Genomic DNA, 12,243 nt, shown 5'->3' on the forward strand with positions numbered 1-12,243 from the left:
AGGAGGTGTGAATGGTTTTAAAAAGTAAGTCACAGAAGAACACTCTGAACCTCTTAGCAAGCAACTCAGTTTTGTATTTCATTCCTAGCACCAAGGACAATGATGTCACCTATTAACGGACAAAATCACCTCAACACTTTCCCAGAGGAAAGAAAAAATGAAAAGTTGGCATCACATTTCTGAAAGGTTGCTGTTCTTTATTAAGGTTCTGAATTTTTGTCTTTACATTTGGTTATATTATCATTGTCTTATTGCTCAATATTTTGTCATGTTTATATAGAAATGCATGCTGTAGAGGATAAAGTCTGTTCTGCATTCTGTGCAGTGTGCTGGTGATACTGGCCCTGGCCCATTGATGCTATCATGTCCCTATGGTCTGTAAGTTATTTGGTAATTCTTGGAAAGCCATATATAGGCATTAAGGAGAAAACAATTGTTTATTGAATGACTCATTTGTTCACCCAGCAAATATTTCTGGAGTATCTCCTATATGCCTGGCACAATTTGAGAATAAGGGATACAATGGTAAACAGAATAGACAGGGTGCCTGTCCACAGGGTGTTTGTATTTTAGTGAGGAAGCCAACAATAAACTTACAAACAAATATCAAATTGTCAAAGCCTTTGATGGTGCTATGAAGAACAAGATTCGGGTAATGTAGTGGAGGGCAATGGAGGAAATGGGTGGTGTGTGTTCCTTTTGATGAGGTAGGCAGGGACAGCCTCTCTGAAGAGATAGTACTTGAGCTCATACTTGAAGTCCACCATACAATGAGACAGGGAAAGAAAGTCCTGGCAGAAGTAATCTTTAGATCAAAGATGCCGGAGCTGTAGCAAGTTTAGTGTTCGAAGAACAAATATGTAGGCTTGATTAGGGAAAGCTATAAAGACCTTGGGGCTCCTGAGGGAATTTTGCCATATTGGATAAGTGCTTAGCAGGCTTTAAATTTCCAGAAGGCACTGAGACTTTGGATCAGTAGCTTTCTAGGCAGCTATATTTTTTTGGACGCTAAAGGTGAAACATCCACAGATGGCTGCTGAGCTAAGTTCTGCCCTCCTACTTGAGTGTCAAAATACTCATTCTTGTATTTTTTGTTGCCCAGAAAAGCAACAGTGGTTAAGAGATGGCATCTGGAGTTAAAGAGACTAGCTTTTAATTCTCACTCTCTACCAGGTACTATCTTGGACAATTAATTTAAGCCAGTCTTTTCCCTCCACTTCTTTTTCCTCTTCTTGCTGTTTATCACAGACACATCTGTGCACTGTCTCACATTCTCTTGGCCTCACTTCTGATTCCAACTGTGGTTATAGCAAATGGTTCTTAGGGTCTTTGACTCACTGGCAACATCTCACCTCAAGGATATACCACCTATTTTTCCCCCCTATGTTTTGGGTCTTCTCTGACATGGTGGTATAGCAAATAGGAGGACACTGCTCTTTCCTCGTGTGCAGCCTGGAAGTGAAGGAAAATTAATGCCCTGAGGGCACCCCTCAACCAGTAAGTGAAGGAGTTTGAGAATCTTAACCCTTGAGGTTCTCCTAAATACTCCACCCAGGCAAAAGGAATTCCCCCTTATTCGCAAAAAGCAACTCCCATTGCCTAAACACCTTGACAAGGCCTTAACTGAGGCAGATGCCTTACAGATCATTGCTTTTTTCTCTTCAAAATCCACTACCACTCAACTCTTTTTTTGCCAAGAACAAAAACTTGGGTCTTGTCTCAGCATAGCCTGAACAAAGATTCAGGATTTAGTGCTCTGGCAAAGAGACCTGGAACCAGTTCAAATCCACTGTTGGATTCCTTGAAGATTGTCCACAATGATGGTGCACACTAAATGAGGTGGAGATGCCAGAACTGCCTAGACAGAAAACGGAAGGAGCCAAAAGGCTAATAAGGGATGTGAGAATGTTAGAATGGATTTATTATGTGAAACCAGAAAACCCCACTAACTGACTATTCAGCGGAAGGACCCATAGATAGAGACTCCTTTACCAAGACCACAATGAAGACTCCATGAAGAGTAGATTTTAGAAGCTCAGTGGAGACTTCTATCTGTTGGTGCTGTAGTAGAATTGCTATCTTCTTGTTAGACTGCTAAATATCAGTGGGTTATTAAATGATCTAATGATCTCAGAATAGCAAAGGCAAAATGGCAGTACTCAACCATTAGAGGCAAAGTAGATGTGATTATTATAATGGGAAGGGCCAAGATAGCAATCAAAGTGACTTTACCAGAGGGATTCTATGGTAATGGCTCATAGATTAGAATGTTCCAGGGGACAAGATAGATGGACAGCTAACAAAGATGTTATTCAACTTGAATTAATGTAACCTCCTCTGTACCACCCAACAACAACAACAACAACAACAACAACAACACAGCAACAACAACAAAATTGAGAGCTGGCTGATGTCAGCCAACACAATGAAAACCTGTAGTCCTTCACTCAAATTCCAGATCTCTATTAGTTCACATACCCACAGGTTATCAATTGAAGAGGAGGCTTGTTTCTCTTAAGGAATAATATATATATAAAGAATAATATATATATAAGGAATTACATATATAAATGTGTGTAATTTATATACACACACACACACACACACATATATATATATATATATATATATATATATATATACATATTCTTTAAAATTGATTTACTAGAGTAACTATACAAAAGGAACATGGTATACTTAGACCATTCAAGGACAGTTGAATACTGGATCTAAGCTGACACGGATACAGAGGATCCAAGATACTATCCAAGAGCTCCAGAAGGAAGCTAACAAAGGTCAGGTGATGAACAGTTCTGACATAAGTCCATTCCACAGAGGGTTCATTGAGTCCACAGATTCATCTTCCAATTCCCTAGTGTACAATTGAGGTAGTACACTTAACAGCTGGCAGAACACTTATTATTTCCTGACCTATGGAGTACAAGTCAAAGTTACAGGAAACTCCTGAGATTGCCTCTACCCTCTTGCCAAGAAACTTAAGCATAAGAAATACTCCATTCCAAGAGGAAATGTGGAGAATAGCCCTATCATCACTTAAAGGATGCAAAGATAATGCTCCCTACATATCCTTATTAAATTCACCTATATTCACCTGTATAGACCCTGAAGAAAAAAAGCTTATGAGTCATGGTGGAAGACAGTAGACTCATAAACTTCACCAAGTGTTATGGCCATCCCAATAAACCTACTGTGCTGAATGTAAAATCTTTGTGAAACAGAGCAACACAGACTTTGGTACTGGGTATGAGGCTACTGATTTTGTGAATGTGTTCTTCCCTAATTCTAACAGAAAGGAGAGTCAAAGACAGTTTCCTTTTATGTTATGAGGACAGCATTATACATCATTATCTTTTCCCAGGGCTATATTAAGTCTCAGACTTTCTGTCATGACAGAGTCAACAGGAACCTTGACACTTCTCAGGAATTATACTGGTCCACAATATTGAAGATATCATGCATATTAGACTTGGTGAACAGAAAGTAGTAAGTATTCTAGTACCTTAGCAAGATAAATACATGTCAGAGGGTTGGAGATAAACCCCATAAAGAACGAACTACATACCACATTAGTGAATGTTTTAGGGGTCCAATTGTCTAAGACATGCTGAGACATCTAAGGAAGAGGGCAACTTTTGCATTTTGTACCTTTTACTGCTAAGAAGGAAGTATGGCATTTGGTACACCTCTTTGGATTTTGGATTTATAACTATATTTTGAGAATAGCTCTCCAATCCATTTATCTGCTGACTTGAAATACTGACAGTTTTGAATGGGACCCAGAGTGAAAGAGCTCTGCAACAGGTCTTGGCTGTGTTGCTAGCCTCTCTGATATTTGAGCCGTATAATTTGCCAAAGCCAATGGTTCTAGAACTATCTGTGATATATAAGGATGCTGTCTGGAACTTCTGTCAAACTTCAATAGGAAAGCACAGCACAGACCCCTACCATAGCAGAGAACTAGTTATTATTTAAAAAGCACCTCCTGGAGTGCTGTTGGGTCCTGGTAAAGACTGAACACCCAACGGGGGCACCTGGTTGGCTCAGTCAGTTAAGCATCCAACTCTGGATTTCAGCTCAGGTCATGATATTATGGTTTGTGAGTTCAATCCCTTGATTCTCTTTCTCCCTCTCTCTCTGCCCCTCCCCTTCTCTCTCTCTCTCTCTCTCTCTCTCTCTCTCTCTCTCTCTCTCTCAAAAATAAATAAATAAACTTAAAAAAAAGACTGAGCACCCAACAACAGATTACCAGGTAAGTGAAGCCATCAAACATGAGGTAGATATGATCAGATTCTCCAAATCATAATATTGGGCACAGCAACAATCTACTATACACTGAACAATATAAATTGTATATTTAGGATAAAGCCCAAAGAGGTCTAGAGACATATGTAAGCTATACTTAAGACGTGCTTCAACATATTAATGATGCTTCTTCCACAGTTTACATCTATGACCTCATATCACCTGATTTCCTGTGAATAAAAGTAGAGGCAGAAAACAATAACAAAAACAAAACCTAGCTTACAAGTTCTTTTTTTCCCCACTATGTTGATTTGAGCTGAAAATAGATGGTACTTCAGTATAGTCCTATTCAGGCTACATTCTAAAAGACTGTGGTAAGGTAAATCCTCTAAATGGAGAATTGTGAGAGTGCATTTGACTATTCACTTTGTATGAATTGAGAAATGACTTGAGTTAATAACATACACAGATCTTTGAGCACTGGCGAAAGGCTTGTCTACTTAGTTAGGGGCCTAAAGGAGCAAGATTAGATCAGAGACGAGGTTATACAGACATACCAATGAAAGTGGGGAAAAAATATGGACATTTTTATTTTCTGTGAATGTCTACCAGAGACCCTCCATTGCGAGGAGGTCCTTAAGTGGGTGGACAAGATGATGCACCATCCCGTGGTTGTCAGCCAGCCTCTATCCTTGGCCACGCTTGTGATTGTCAATGGGCCCATGAACTGAGTAGCCATGGTGAGAGAAATAAAGCCTATGGATGGGTCCAAAGTTTGGGGTCCTTCTTATCTAGGCTAACCTAGCTTCTGACATGCCCAAAATGCCAGCAAAAATCAACACTGCATCCCTTGATAGGCCACCATGTCCCCAGAATATCTGCCAGTAACTTTGTGGCAAGTTGCTTACATCAGGCCTCTTTCATCCTTAAGGGAGTTTCAATTCATCTTTAAATGAAATGGCACTTACTCCAGATATGTCTTAGCATTCCCTGCTGTACTTCCTCTAGTATCACCATCCAAGGACTTACAGAATGCTAGATTTGTAGGCATGGGATCCCATACAGTATTGCCCATCAAAGAGATACACTTTATAGTATAGAAGTTATAACAGTGGAGCAATGACCATGAAACATATGGAATCTTAACCTTATTCCATATCCCTCAGGACCAACCAAACTAATAGAATAGTGAGAAGACCTATTAAAGTCTCAGCTAAGCCACCAGCTTGGAATGTGGTATGGTCTTCAAGGAGGAAGCAAATGCTTTAAACTAATGGCTGATATGTCTTTGCTTTTCACAATTGAAAACAAACACAACCACTGTTAACATTGTTTGCATGTGTGACCAAATTTGTTTGTTTGTTTGTTTGTTTGTTTGTTTGTTTGTTTTAAGCAGGAGGAGGTGCCATTGCTTAGTGGATAGAACTCACACTTTGAAGCACTTTGAAGGTATTTAAAGTTAAAGGTATTTAAAGAGTATTAGATGAGCCATAAGGGCAATGAGTTTATCTGTTTTCTACCGGTCTATCTTATCTATTCATTGCTGCATTTCTGGTACCTAGAAAAAGTGTCTGGCAATTAGGAGACACTTGAAAAAGTATTGCTGATGCAATGTACACATAACATTTAATATATTCAATGCTTAATAAAAGGTTATCATGATTATTATTTTTCATCCATATTGTGTGGCACAGTTCATTAGTCTAACTGTCACTGTTCTAACTTATAATACCATCTCTGAGGCTTCCACATTCATGGTCTGTTCAAAGTGAATTAGCCTAGGAAAGATGCCTGGCTTTGCCATTGATGCTACTGCTGCTGTTCGTCTCAGCCTCTCACAGTTGCATTGATCAGTATGAAATTGGGCTTTAGCATGTCATTATGGGGCCTCTTCCACCCTACCCTGCTTGTGGCCTCAACACTTAGATCCACTGTTCAGCTTTCGCCTGGGCGCCCTGCTGACATCCAACCTTAAGAAAATCCTCCAAATGCATGAACACCATAATTACACAGACTTAGACTTCTCCCTTCTGAGATAATTACAGAAATGAATTGTGTTTCTCAAACAGATCAGATCATACAGTTTTGGGGAAGGGTATCTTGGTAGGCATAAGGGATTTCAGACTTATTCTGGCTGCACGCCCAAAATCAGTGATACAAGGAGCCCTTTGCTTTAGCAGAGAGAAGCTTCTGTCAGAATCCTTATGGGAAATTTGTACAAGCAATTCCTACCCTCATAAACAGGAATCCTGCTGGCAATTTGTTCTGTAAGGAAAACAGAAAAAGTGCTGATATAGCTTCATCAGGACCTATACCCTGGGCTTCATCAAGAAAAGAGGTAATTGAAACAATTCCTGATTTGTGGCCTGAAGGGGTTTGTCGCTTTCTCATTCCATCTTGCACAGAAGTTCTGAGCTGAGAATAAGGAAAATAAATCTAATGAATAAAATGTTGCAGGGATTGTGATTCTAGAAAGACAAAGACAAAGACAAAGGAAAGATCACTTTCTCAGCTCATTTGAGTTTGAGGGTCCAGGATGCAACTCATAAACACCTTTGAGTGGTGAGCTTTATGACCCCCTCTCTATTCTTGTCTCAACCCCTGCACTTGGAGATGAGCCAGTTTGTATCCCAGCCTGGAAAATTAGTGTTGTCACAGGGAGGTGAGGTGAGATGCATGTTGGACCACTGACACATCTTTTGTGGGGAGGTGAGAAACCAGGTTTCAGTAGCATCAATGTCACCAGGATATAGGATGGTGTGAGTAGGGGCATTTCAGACACAGAAGCTTCAAGGGACTAAGATGATTTTCAGTGTCCATCTGGCCAGTGGCATGCAAGAACGAAGATCTAAGTGGTAAAGAATATCTAGTAAAGGTGAACAATAGTTGGCTCCGAGTTTGTCCATGTATATGTCTCCTATCAGGTAGAAATATGAGGAGAGAAGGGTTCAGCTTTGAGAGAGAAGGCTTCCAAGAGCCAGGCAAGATGCTGGATAGAATTCAGAGAAATACCCTAGGCTGAACAGGGGTGTTAAATAGGAAAACTAAATAGAAACCATGAAGGAGGAAATAAAAATAAAGAACCCATGGCTAGGGCTCATAAAACAGAGAAAAATAAAAGGCTATATAATAAAGGACTCTCCAGATTCTCATTCCTGGTACATGGGGTCCTGAATCAGGTTGGCAGTAAGGTCACTCAGAGGGCATGTGACAGGCCATCAATATTAGCTGGACTTGGGGTCTAAGAAATGAGACTAAGTTCCAAGGGCCATTAGATAGGGGAAGAGAGGACAAGGCTGCCAACATACCTCTTCATCAGAACTATCTCAGGATCTGAGATGAGTCTGGAGTGAGCAAATGGGGCTTTGTAGCTTGTATTTATTGAGGGCATACTATATATCAGGCCCTGGACTAAATACTTTACAACGATTATCTCTTTTTTACTCCCAGGAAATACAGTGGGAAGCTGTAGAAAACTATGGCATTCTGGTAGTCAGATTTGCATGGCTATCTACTAAGAAGCTATAATATGCTTACAGCACTACTATAGCAGGATAATTTTCACCTAATTAAGAGAACAGAAATTTTGCTTATTCAACCAAGTACAGCTTTACTGTATAGAGCATACACTTTCTGAATCAAGCAAAATAAAGAATGACATTGAGATGTATAACAATAACCTTATAATGACATATCTGTCATATGTAATTATGCATTATTTCATGTGTCCCCTCCATCTGAGTGAGCAAAAAACTAACTTGGAAAGGAATGATTTCTTCTCTGATCAAGATAGTTTTCTGGGATCTCCCATTTCTCTCAGACATGCTACTTGTGATTTTCAGTTAAACTAGCATTGGTATTGCTAGTACTTTAAAACTACTAATTGTTTCACGTCCCCTTTTCTGTGTGTCCTCCCTTTATTTTACCCTCTATAGTACAACAAAAGACTATTTTCAGGGGGGTAAAATAGCAATCAACTTCCATGGCAATAGTGTCATATGTATGATGCAGATTGTGCCAGAGAGGATTCAATCAAATGAGAATGTTGGTATTACCTAGCATATATAGGTATGTCCATTTCTGATTGGGTTTGATGTTCTGCTTTGGTATTTTGTTTACGTGGTTTTGATGTCAAAGTAGCAAAGTGTTTCTTGAGAAGAGCAGAAACCAGAATCCTTGGTACCTTTTTTCATTACACATATGGTCAGACTGGAGAGTGAGGTATAGTCTGATAGTTTAGACAGAGGTGTGTGCCTTTCCCACTAAGCGTATATACTTTTTTGATGGACTCTGGTGAAAGCTTCCACGCTCACCATTTAAGCCAAATTTGCTCAGGTTCTCTGACTCTATTAGGGTACCCTGACAAAGTAATGTATGTGATATACAGACTGCCAGCTAAAATTTTACCACTGAAATTTGAGATCTAAATATTCTAATATACATCACAAGTGATCTACGTTGCTAAGTTTCTAAAAGAGGAAAGGTTTACTCTGTGGCATTCTCTGACAATTAGTGTAATTTTTTTCAGAGAATATACCTCGAATTTTTGCCATAGAAGATAAATGCTTGGTTCTAGGCCACCTACATGTGTCCTTGGATGGGAAGGACAGAAGTAGGAATGCTGATGTAAATGCTGACCATACCCTTTGTATTATTTTATTAGGTTCATGTATTTTTTTAATTTTTTACATTTTTAAACTCCAGTATAATTAACATATAGTATTTTATAGTAGTTTCAGATGTACAATACAGTGATTCAATAATTCTGTACATTACTCAGTGCTCATCATGATAAGTATACTCAATCCCCTATCAGACTATGTTTTTTTGAAAGATAGTGCCTTTACCCTTGACTCATGTTTCCATGAAGAGGGACATAATCAGTATAACATTCTTGATTTTCTCTATGCCCTCACTAACTTTTCCTTATGAGAGAAGGATTAAATTATCTGATTCATAAATTTAGGAGTAAAAACTGGACAACTATGGCTGATTCCCTTCCCTCCTTCTCTTCTTTGGATCTACGGGATTTGGGGAAGATACACTCTAGTCTGTTCTTGGTCATTCGGTGAGCTTCACAGTAGCAGCCCTGACCTTGTGTGTGAAAGGCTGTGGTTGACCAGCAGTACCTGACATTGAGTGACTAAGTCTGGACTTCAATGGAGTTAAGCATTAAAAAGCCCATTGTTGCCTTATGTGTAAGCCTCATTTTCCCATAAATCCATCGGTAATGAACTAGGCACTTCAATCTCCATCTGCCTGATTCCTTGCTTGTCTCCCAGCAAAGAATTTAGGCAGGAAACAGAATAACATACTCTATTAGGCTGCACTCAAACACCAACATATGCCATCAATAATTTTCACATTGTTTAGATTTACCAAGTTCTCTCCTTTGGTGAACTCCCAAAGAGCACCATAAATGCTACTGCAAAGTGGGAGTAAACTGCAACATTCTAAAAATGCATTCTTATTACGGCCTCCCCCCTCCCATAATATCCCCTTATTTTTTTTAGTCATAAGGCATCTCTTTTCCTAGAAGTATTAATGTTAGATATTAGTATTAATCTTAGATACCTTTGAGACATGTCTGACGTATGACCAAGGAGTAAGTCTAAGATAATTGCAGAAATTGGCCAATGGTAAATTTATACAAAATAACCAAAGAGTGGTTCACTTCTTTAAAAGATAAAATTCAGATTTTTAAAGTTATGAGATTTTACAAAATGAAAGGTAAAACCCCTAAATAGCAATAAGTATCATTCCAGAGCCTGGAAGCCTTGGAGCATGGGTAGGGAGTTAGAATGAAATCACTCCAGGTTTTCACTCCAAAATGCTTTCTTACATTTGACGAGGCTGGGAAATGTACACAGTTGGCATACAATATGGAAACTACAGTTTAGATGGACAATAAGCAATTATCAGTAGGCTTAGAGGTAGGTAAAGCAGATAATAATTCAGGAATTCAAAAGTTGACCACCAGGTTTTCAGGTTTCGATTTTGCTCAGCAACATTTTAAATGATTCCCTTGTCTCATTTTTCTCTTGAGCAGAAACAGAAGTTATGTAACCAAAATGACAGGTTTTAATGGTCTTTTTGAAAGAAAGTCTTCAGCTCTATATATGTAGGCTTAAGAAATGTTATTAAAACTTATGCCAAAATAGATCCCATTCAGATAAAAATCAAGCACTTTATAAGTGAATTTCTAGTGAGGTTTTCTCATTCTCATTCTAATGCCATGTAGTTGCTTTTATTTTTTAATTGAAGTATAGTTGACACAATGTTATATGCAATGTATTTTTTTTTAATTTTTTTAACGTTTTATTTATTTTTGAGACAGGGAGAGACAGAGCATGAACAGAGGACGGTCAGAGAGAGGGAGACACAGAATCTGAAACAGGCTCCAGGCTCTGAGCTGTCAGCACCGAGCCTGATGCAGGGCTCGAACTCACAGACCATGAGATCATGACCTGAGCCGAAGTCGGCTGCTTAACCGACTGAGCCACCCAGGTGCCCCTGCAATGTATTTTTTAAAAAGAGTTTTTCATTAAACTACTAGTCTTCCATGTTTGGGTCCAAATCATGTTCCAAAAGTAGTTTATCTTGATAGGTTATCCTTGAAAATATTTCAGGATACGCAAAGTCCTATGCCAAAGTGTTACCACTGTTTGTTACATCAGGGGGCTGAGAGTGGAACCCAGGGAGATGGTTCAAATTTTTCTTTTTTCATTAAAAATGTTTAGCAACATATTTTTCAAAAGTTCACACACTGGGTTATGTTTTGAAAGCAATTGAAAGCTTCCCAAGAATTTTTAATGTGTTTTTATTGTAGGATGGATAGGAGTAATCAGTGTTAATCCCTACATTGTCCCTACATTTCAAACCTCTGAATAATACAAATGCATAATCCCTTATTTGAAATTCTTGTGCAATTATGTTTCAGAATTTGGAAATTTGGGGCTTTTTAAACATTGAATGTGGTGCACAGACCAAATGACATAAAACAACCCTATCAGGGCCTGGAATAACACCCTTTAATTAAACACACATTAATATTTCCATCATGAAACAGATGAGGTTCATATGATGAGATAAAATAAAGCAAACATTGATACTATCTATGTGTGATATGTAAAGACTCTAAATAAGTTCAGATGAGCCCTTGCCATCAAATGAGTTACAAAATAACTTTCATTTTTTCAGTGATTTCTGGATTTCAGGATTACAAATGAGATTTTTGTCCTAAAGTAATACAGATAAGCACTGAAAATAATTATGCTAATCACCTTACATATATTATTTCATTTAATCCTTTCAACAACCTTATTGAGAGGCAACTATCATAGTTCTCACTTAAAGATGAGGAAACTGAGACATGTTAGCTAGTAAGGGTAGAACCAGGAGTTGAATTCAAGCATTTTGGCTCCAGGACCATGGTTTTAACTACTATATTGTCTTTCTAAAGGGACAGTGTTGGCCTCAACAAAAAAAGAACCCAACCCCATACATCGTTGGTGTTGCCATCAAGAATGGCCATAACCAGTGGCTGTGACCTTATATAACCACTGCTCCCCTATTCCTCTGCCAATAATCAGTGTCTTCCATAAAGGCATTCCAATTTTTCTGGTCTTCTCTCCCATTAGCTCTCTACCTTATATTCCAGACAAGTAAATTAATGCTTTTTGTATTAGACTCAGCTTATGTGCCACCATGAATCTGCCCATTTGTTTTCTGGCTGCAGTGGCTCTAGGAAAGTTTTGCACTGTCCCCAAGGTCATGAAATCAGGTCACTGCTGCTGCCACCACTACTGCTACAGACCAAAGAGCTCTGCTATGGCACTGACTGGCAAGGAGAGACAGGTACATGGATGGGCAGTGAAACCGCCCTGAACATATGGGGCTCTTACTTTCCCAGTAGCTAAGAGGACTTGGAGGCATAACCCAGCAGTACAGGGAAGTTAATAGCCAAAGGAGTGAATTGGC

Source organism: Neofelis nebulosa, chromosome 14 (assembly GCF_028018385.1).
Source record: "Neofelis nebulosa isolate mNeoNeb1 chromosome 14, mNeoNeb1.pri, whole genome shotgun sequence".
In the NCBI taxonomy this organism is placed as follows: Eukaryota; Metazoa; Chordata; class Mammalia; order Carnivora; family Felidae; genus Neofelis; species Neofelis nebulosa.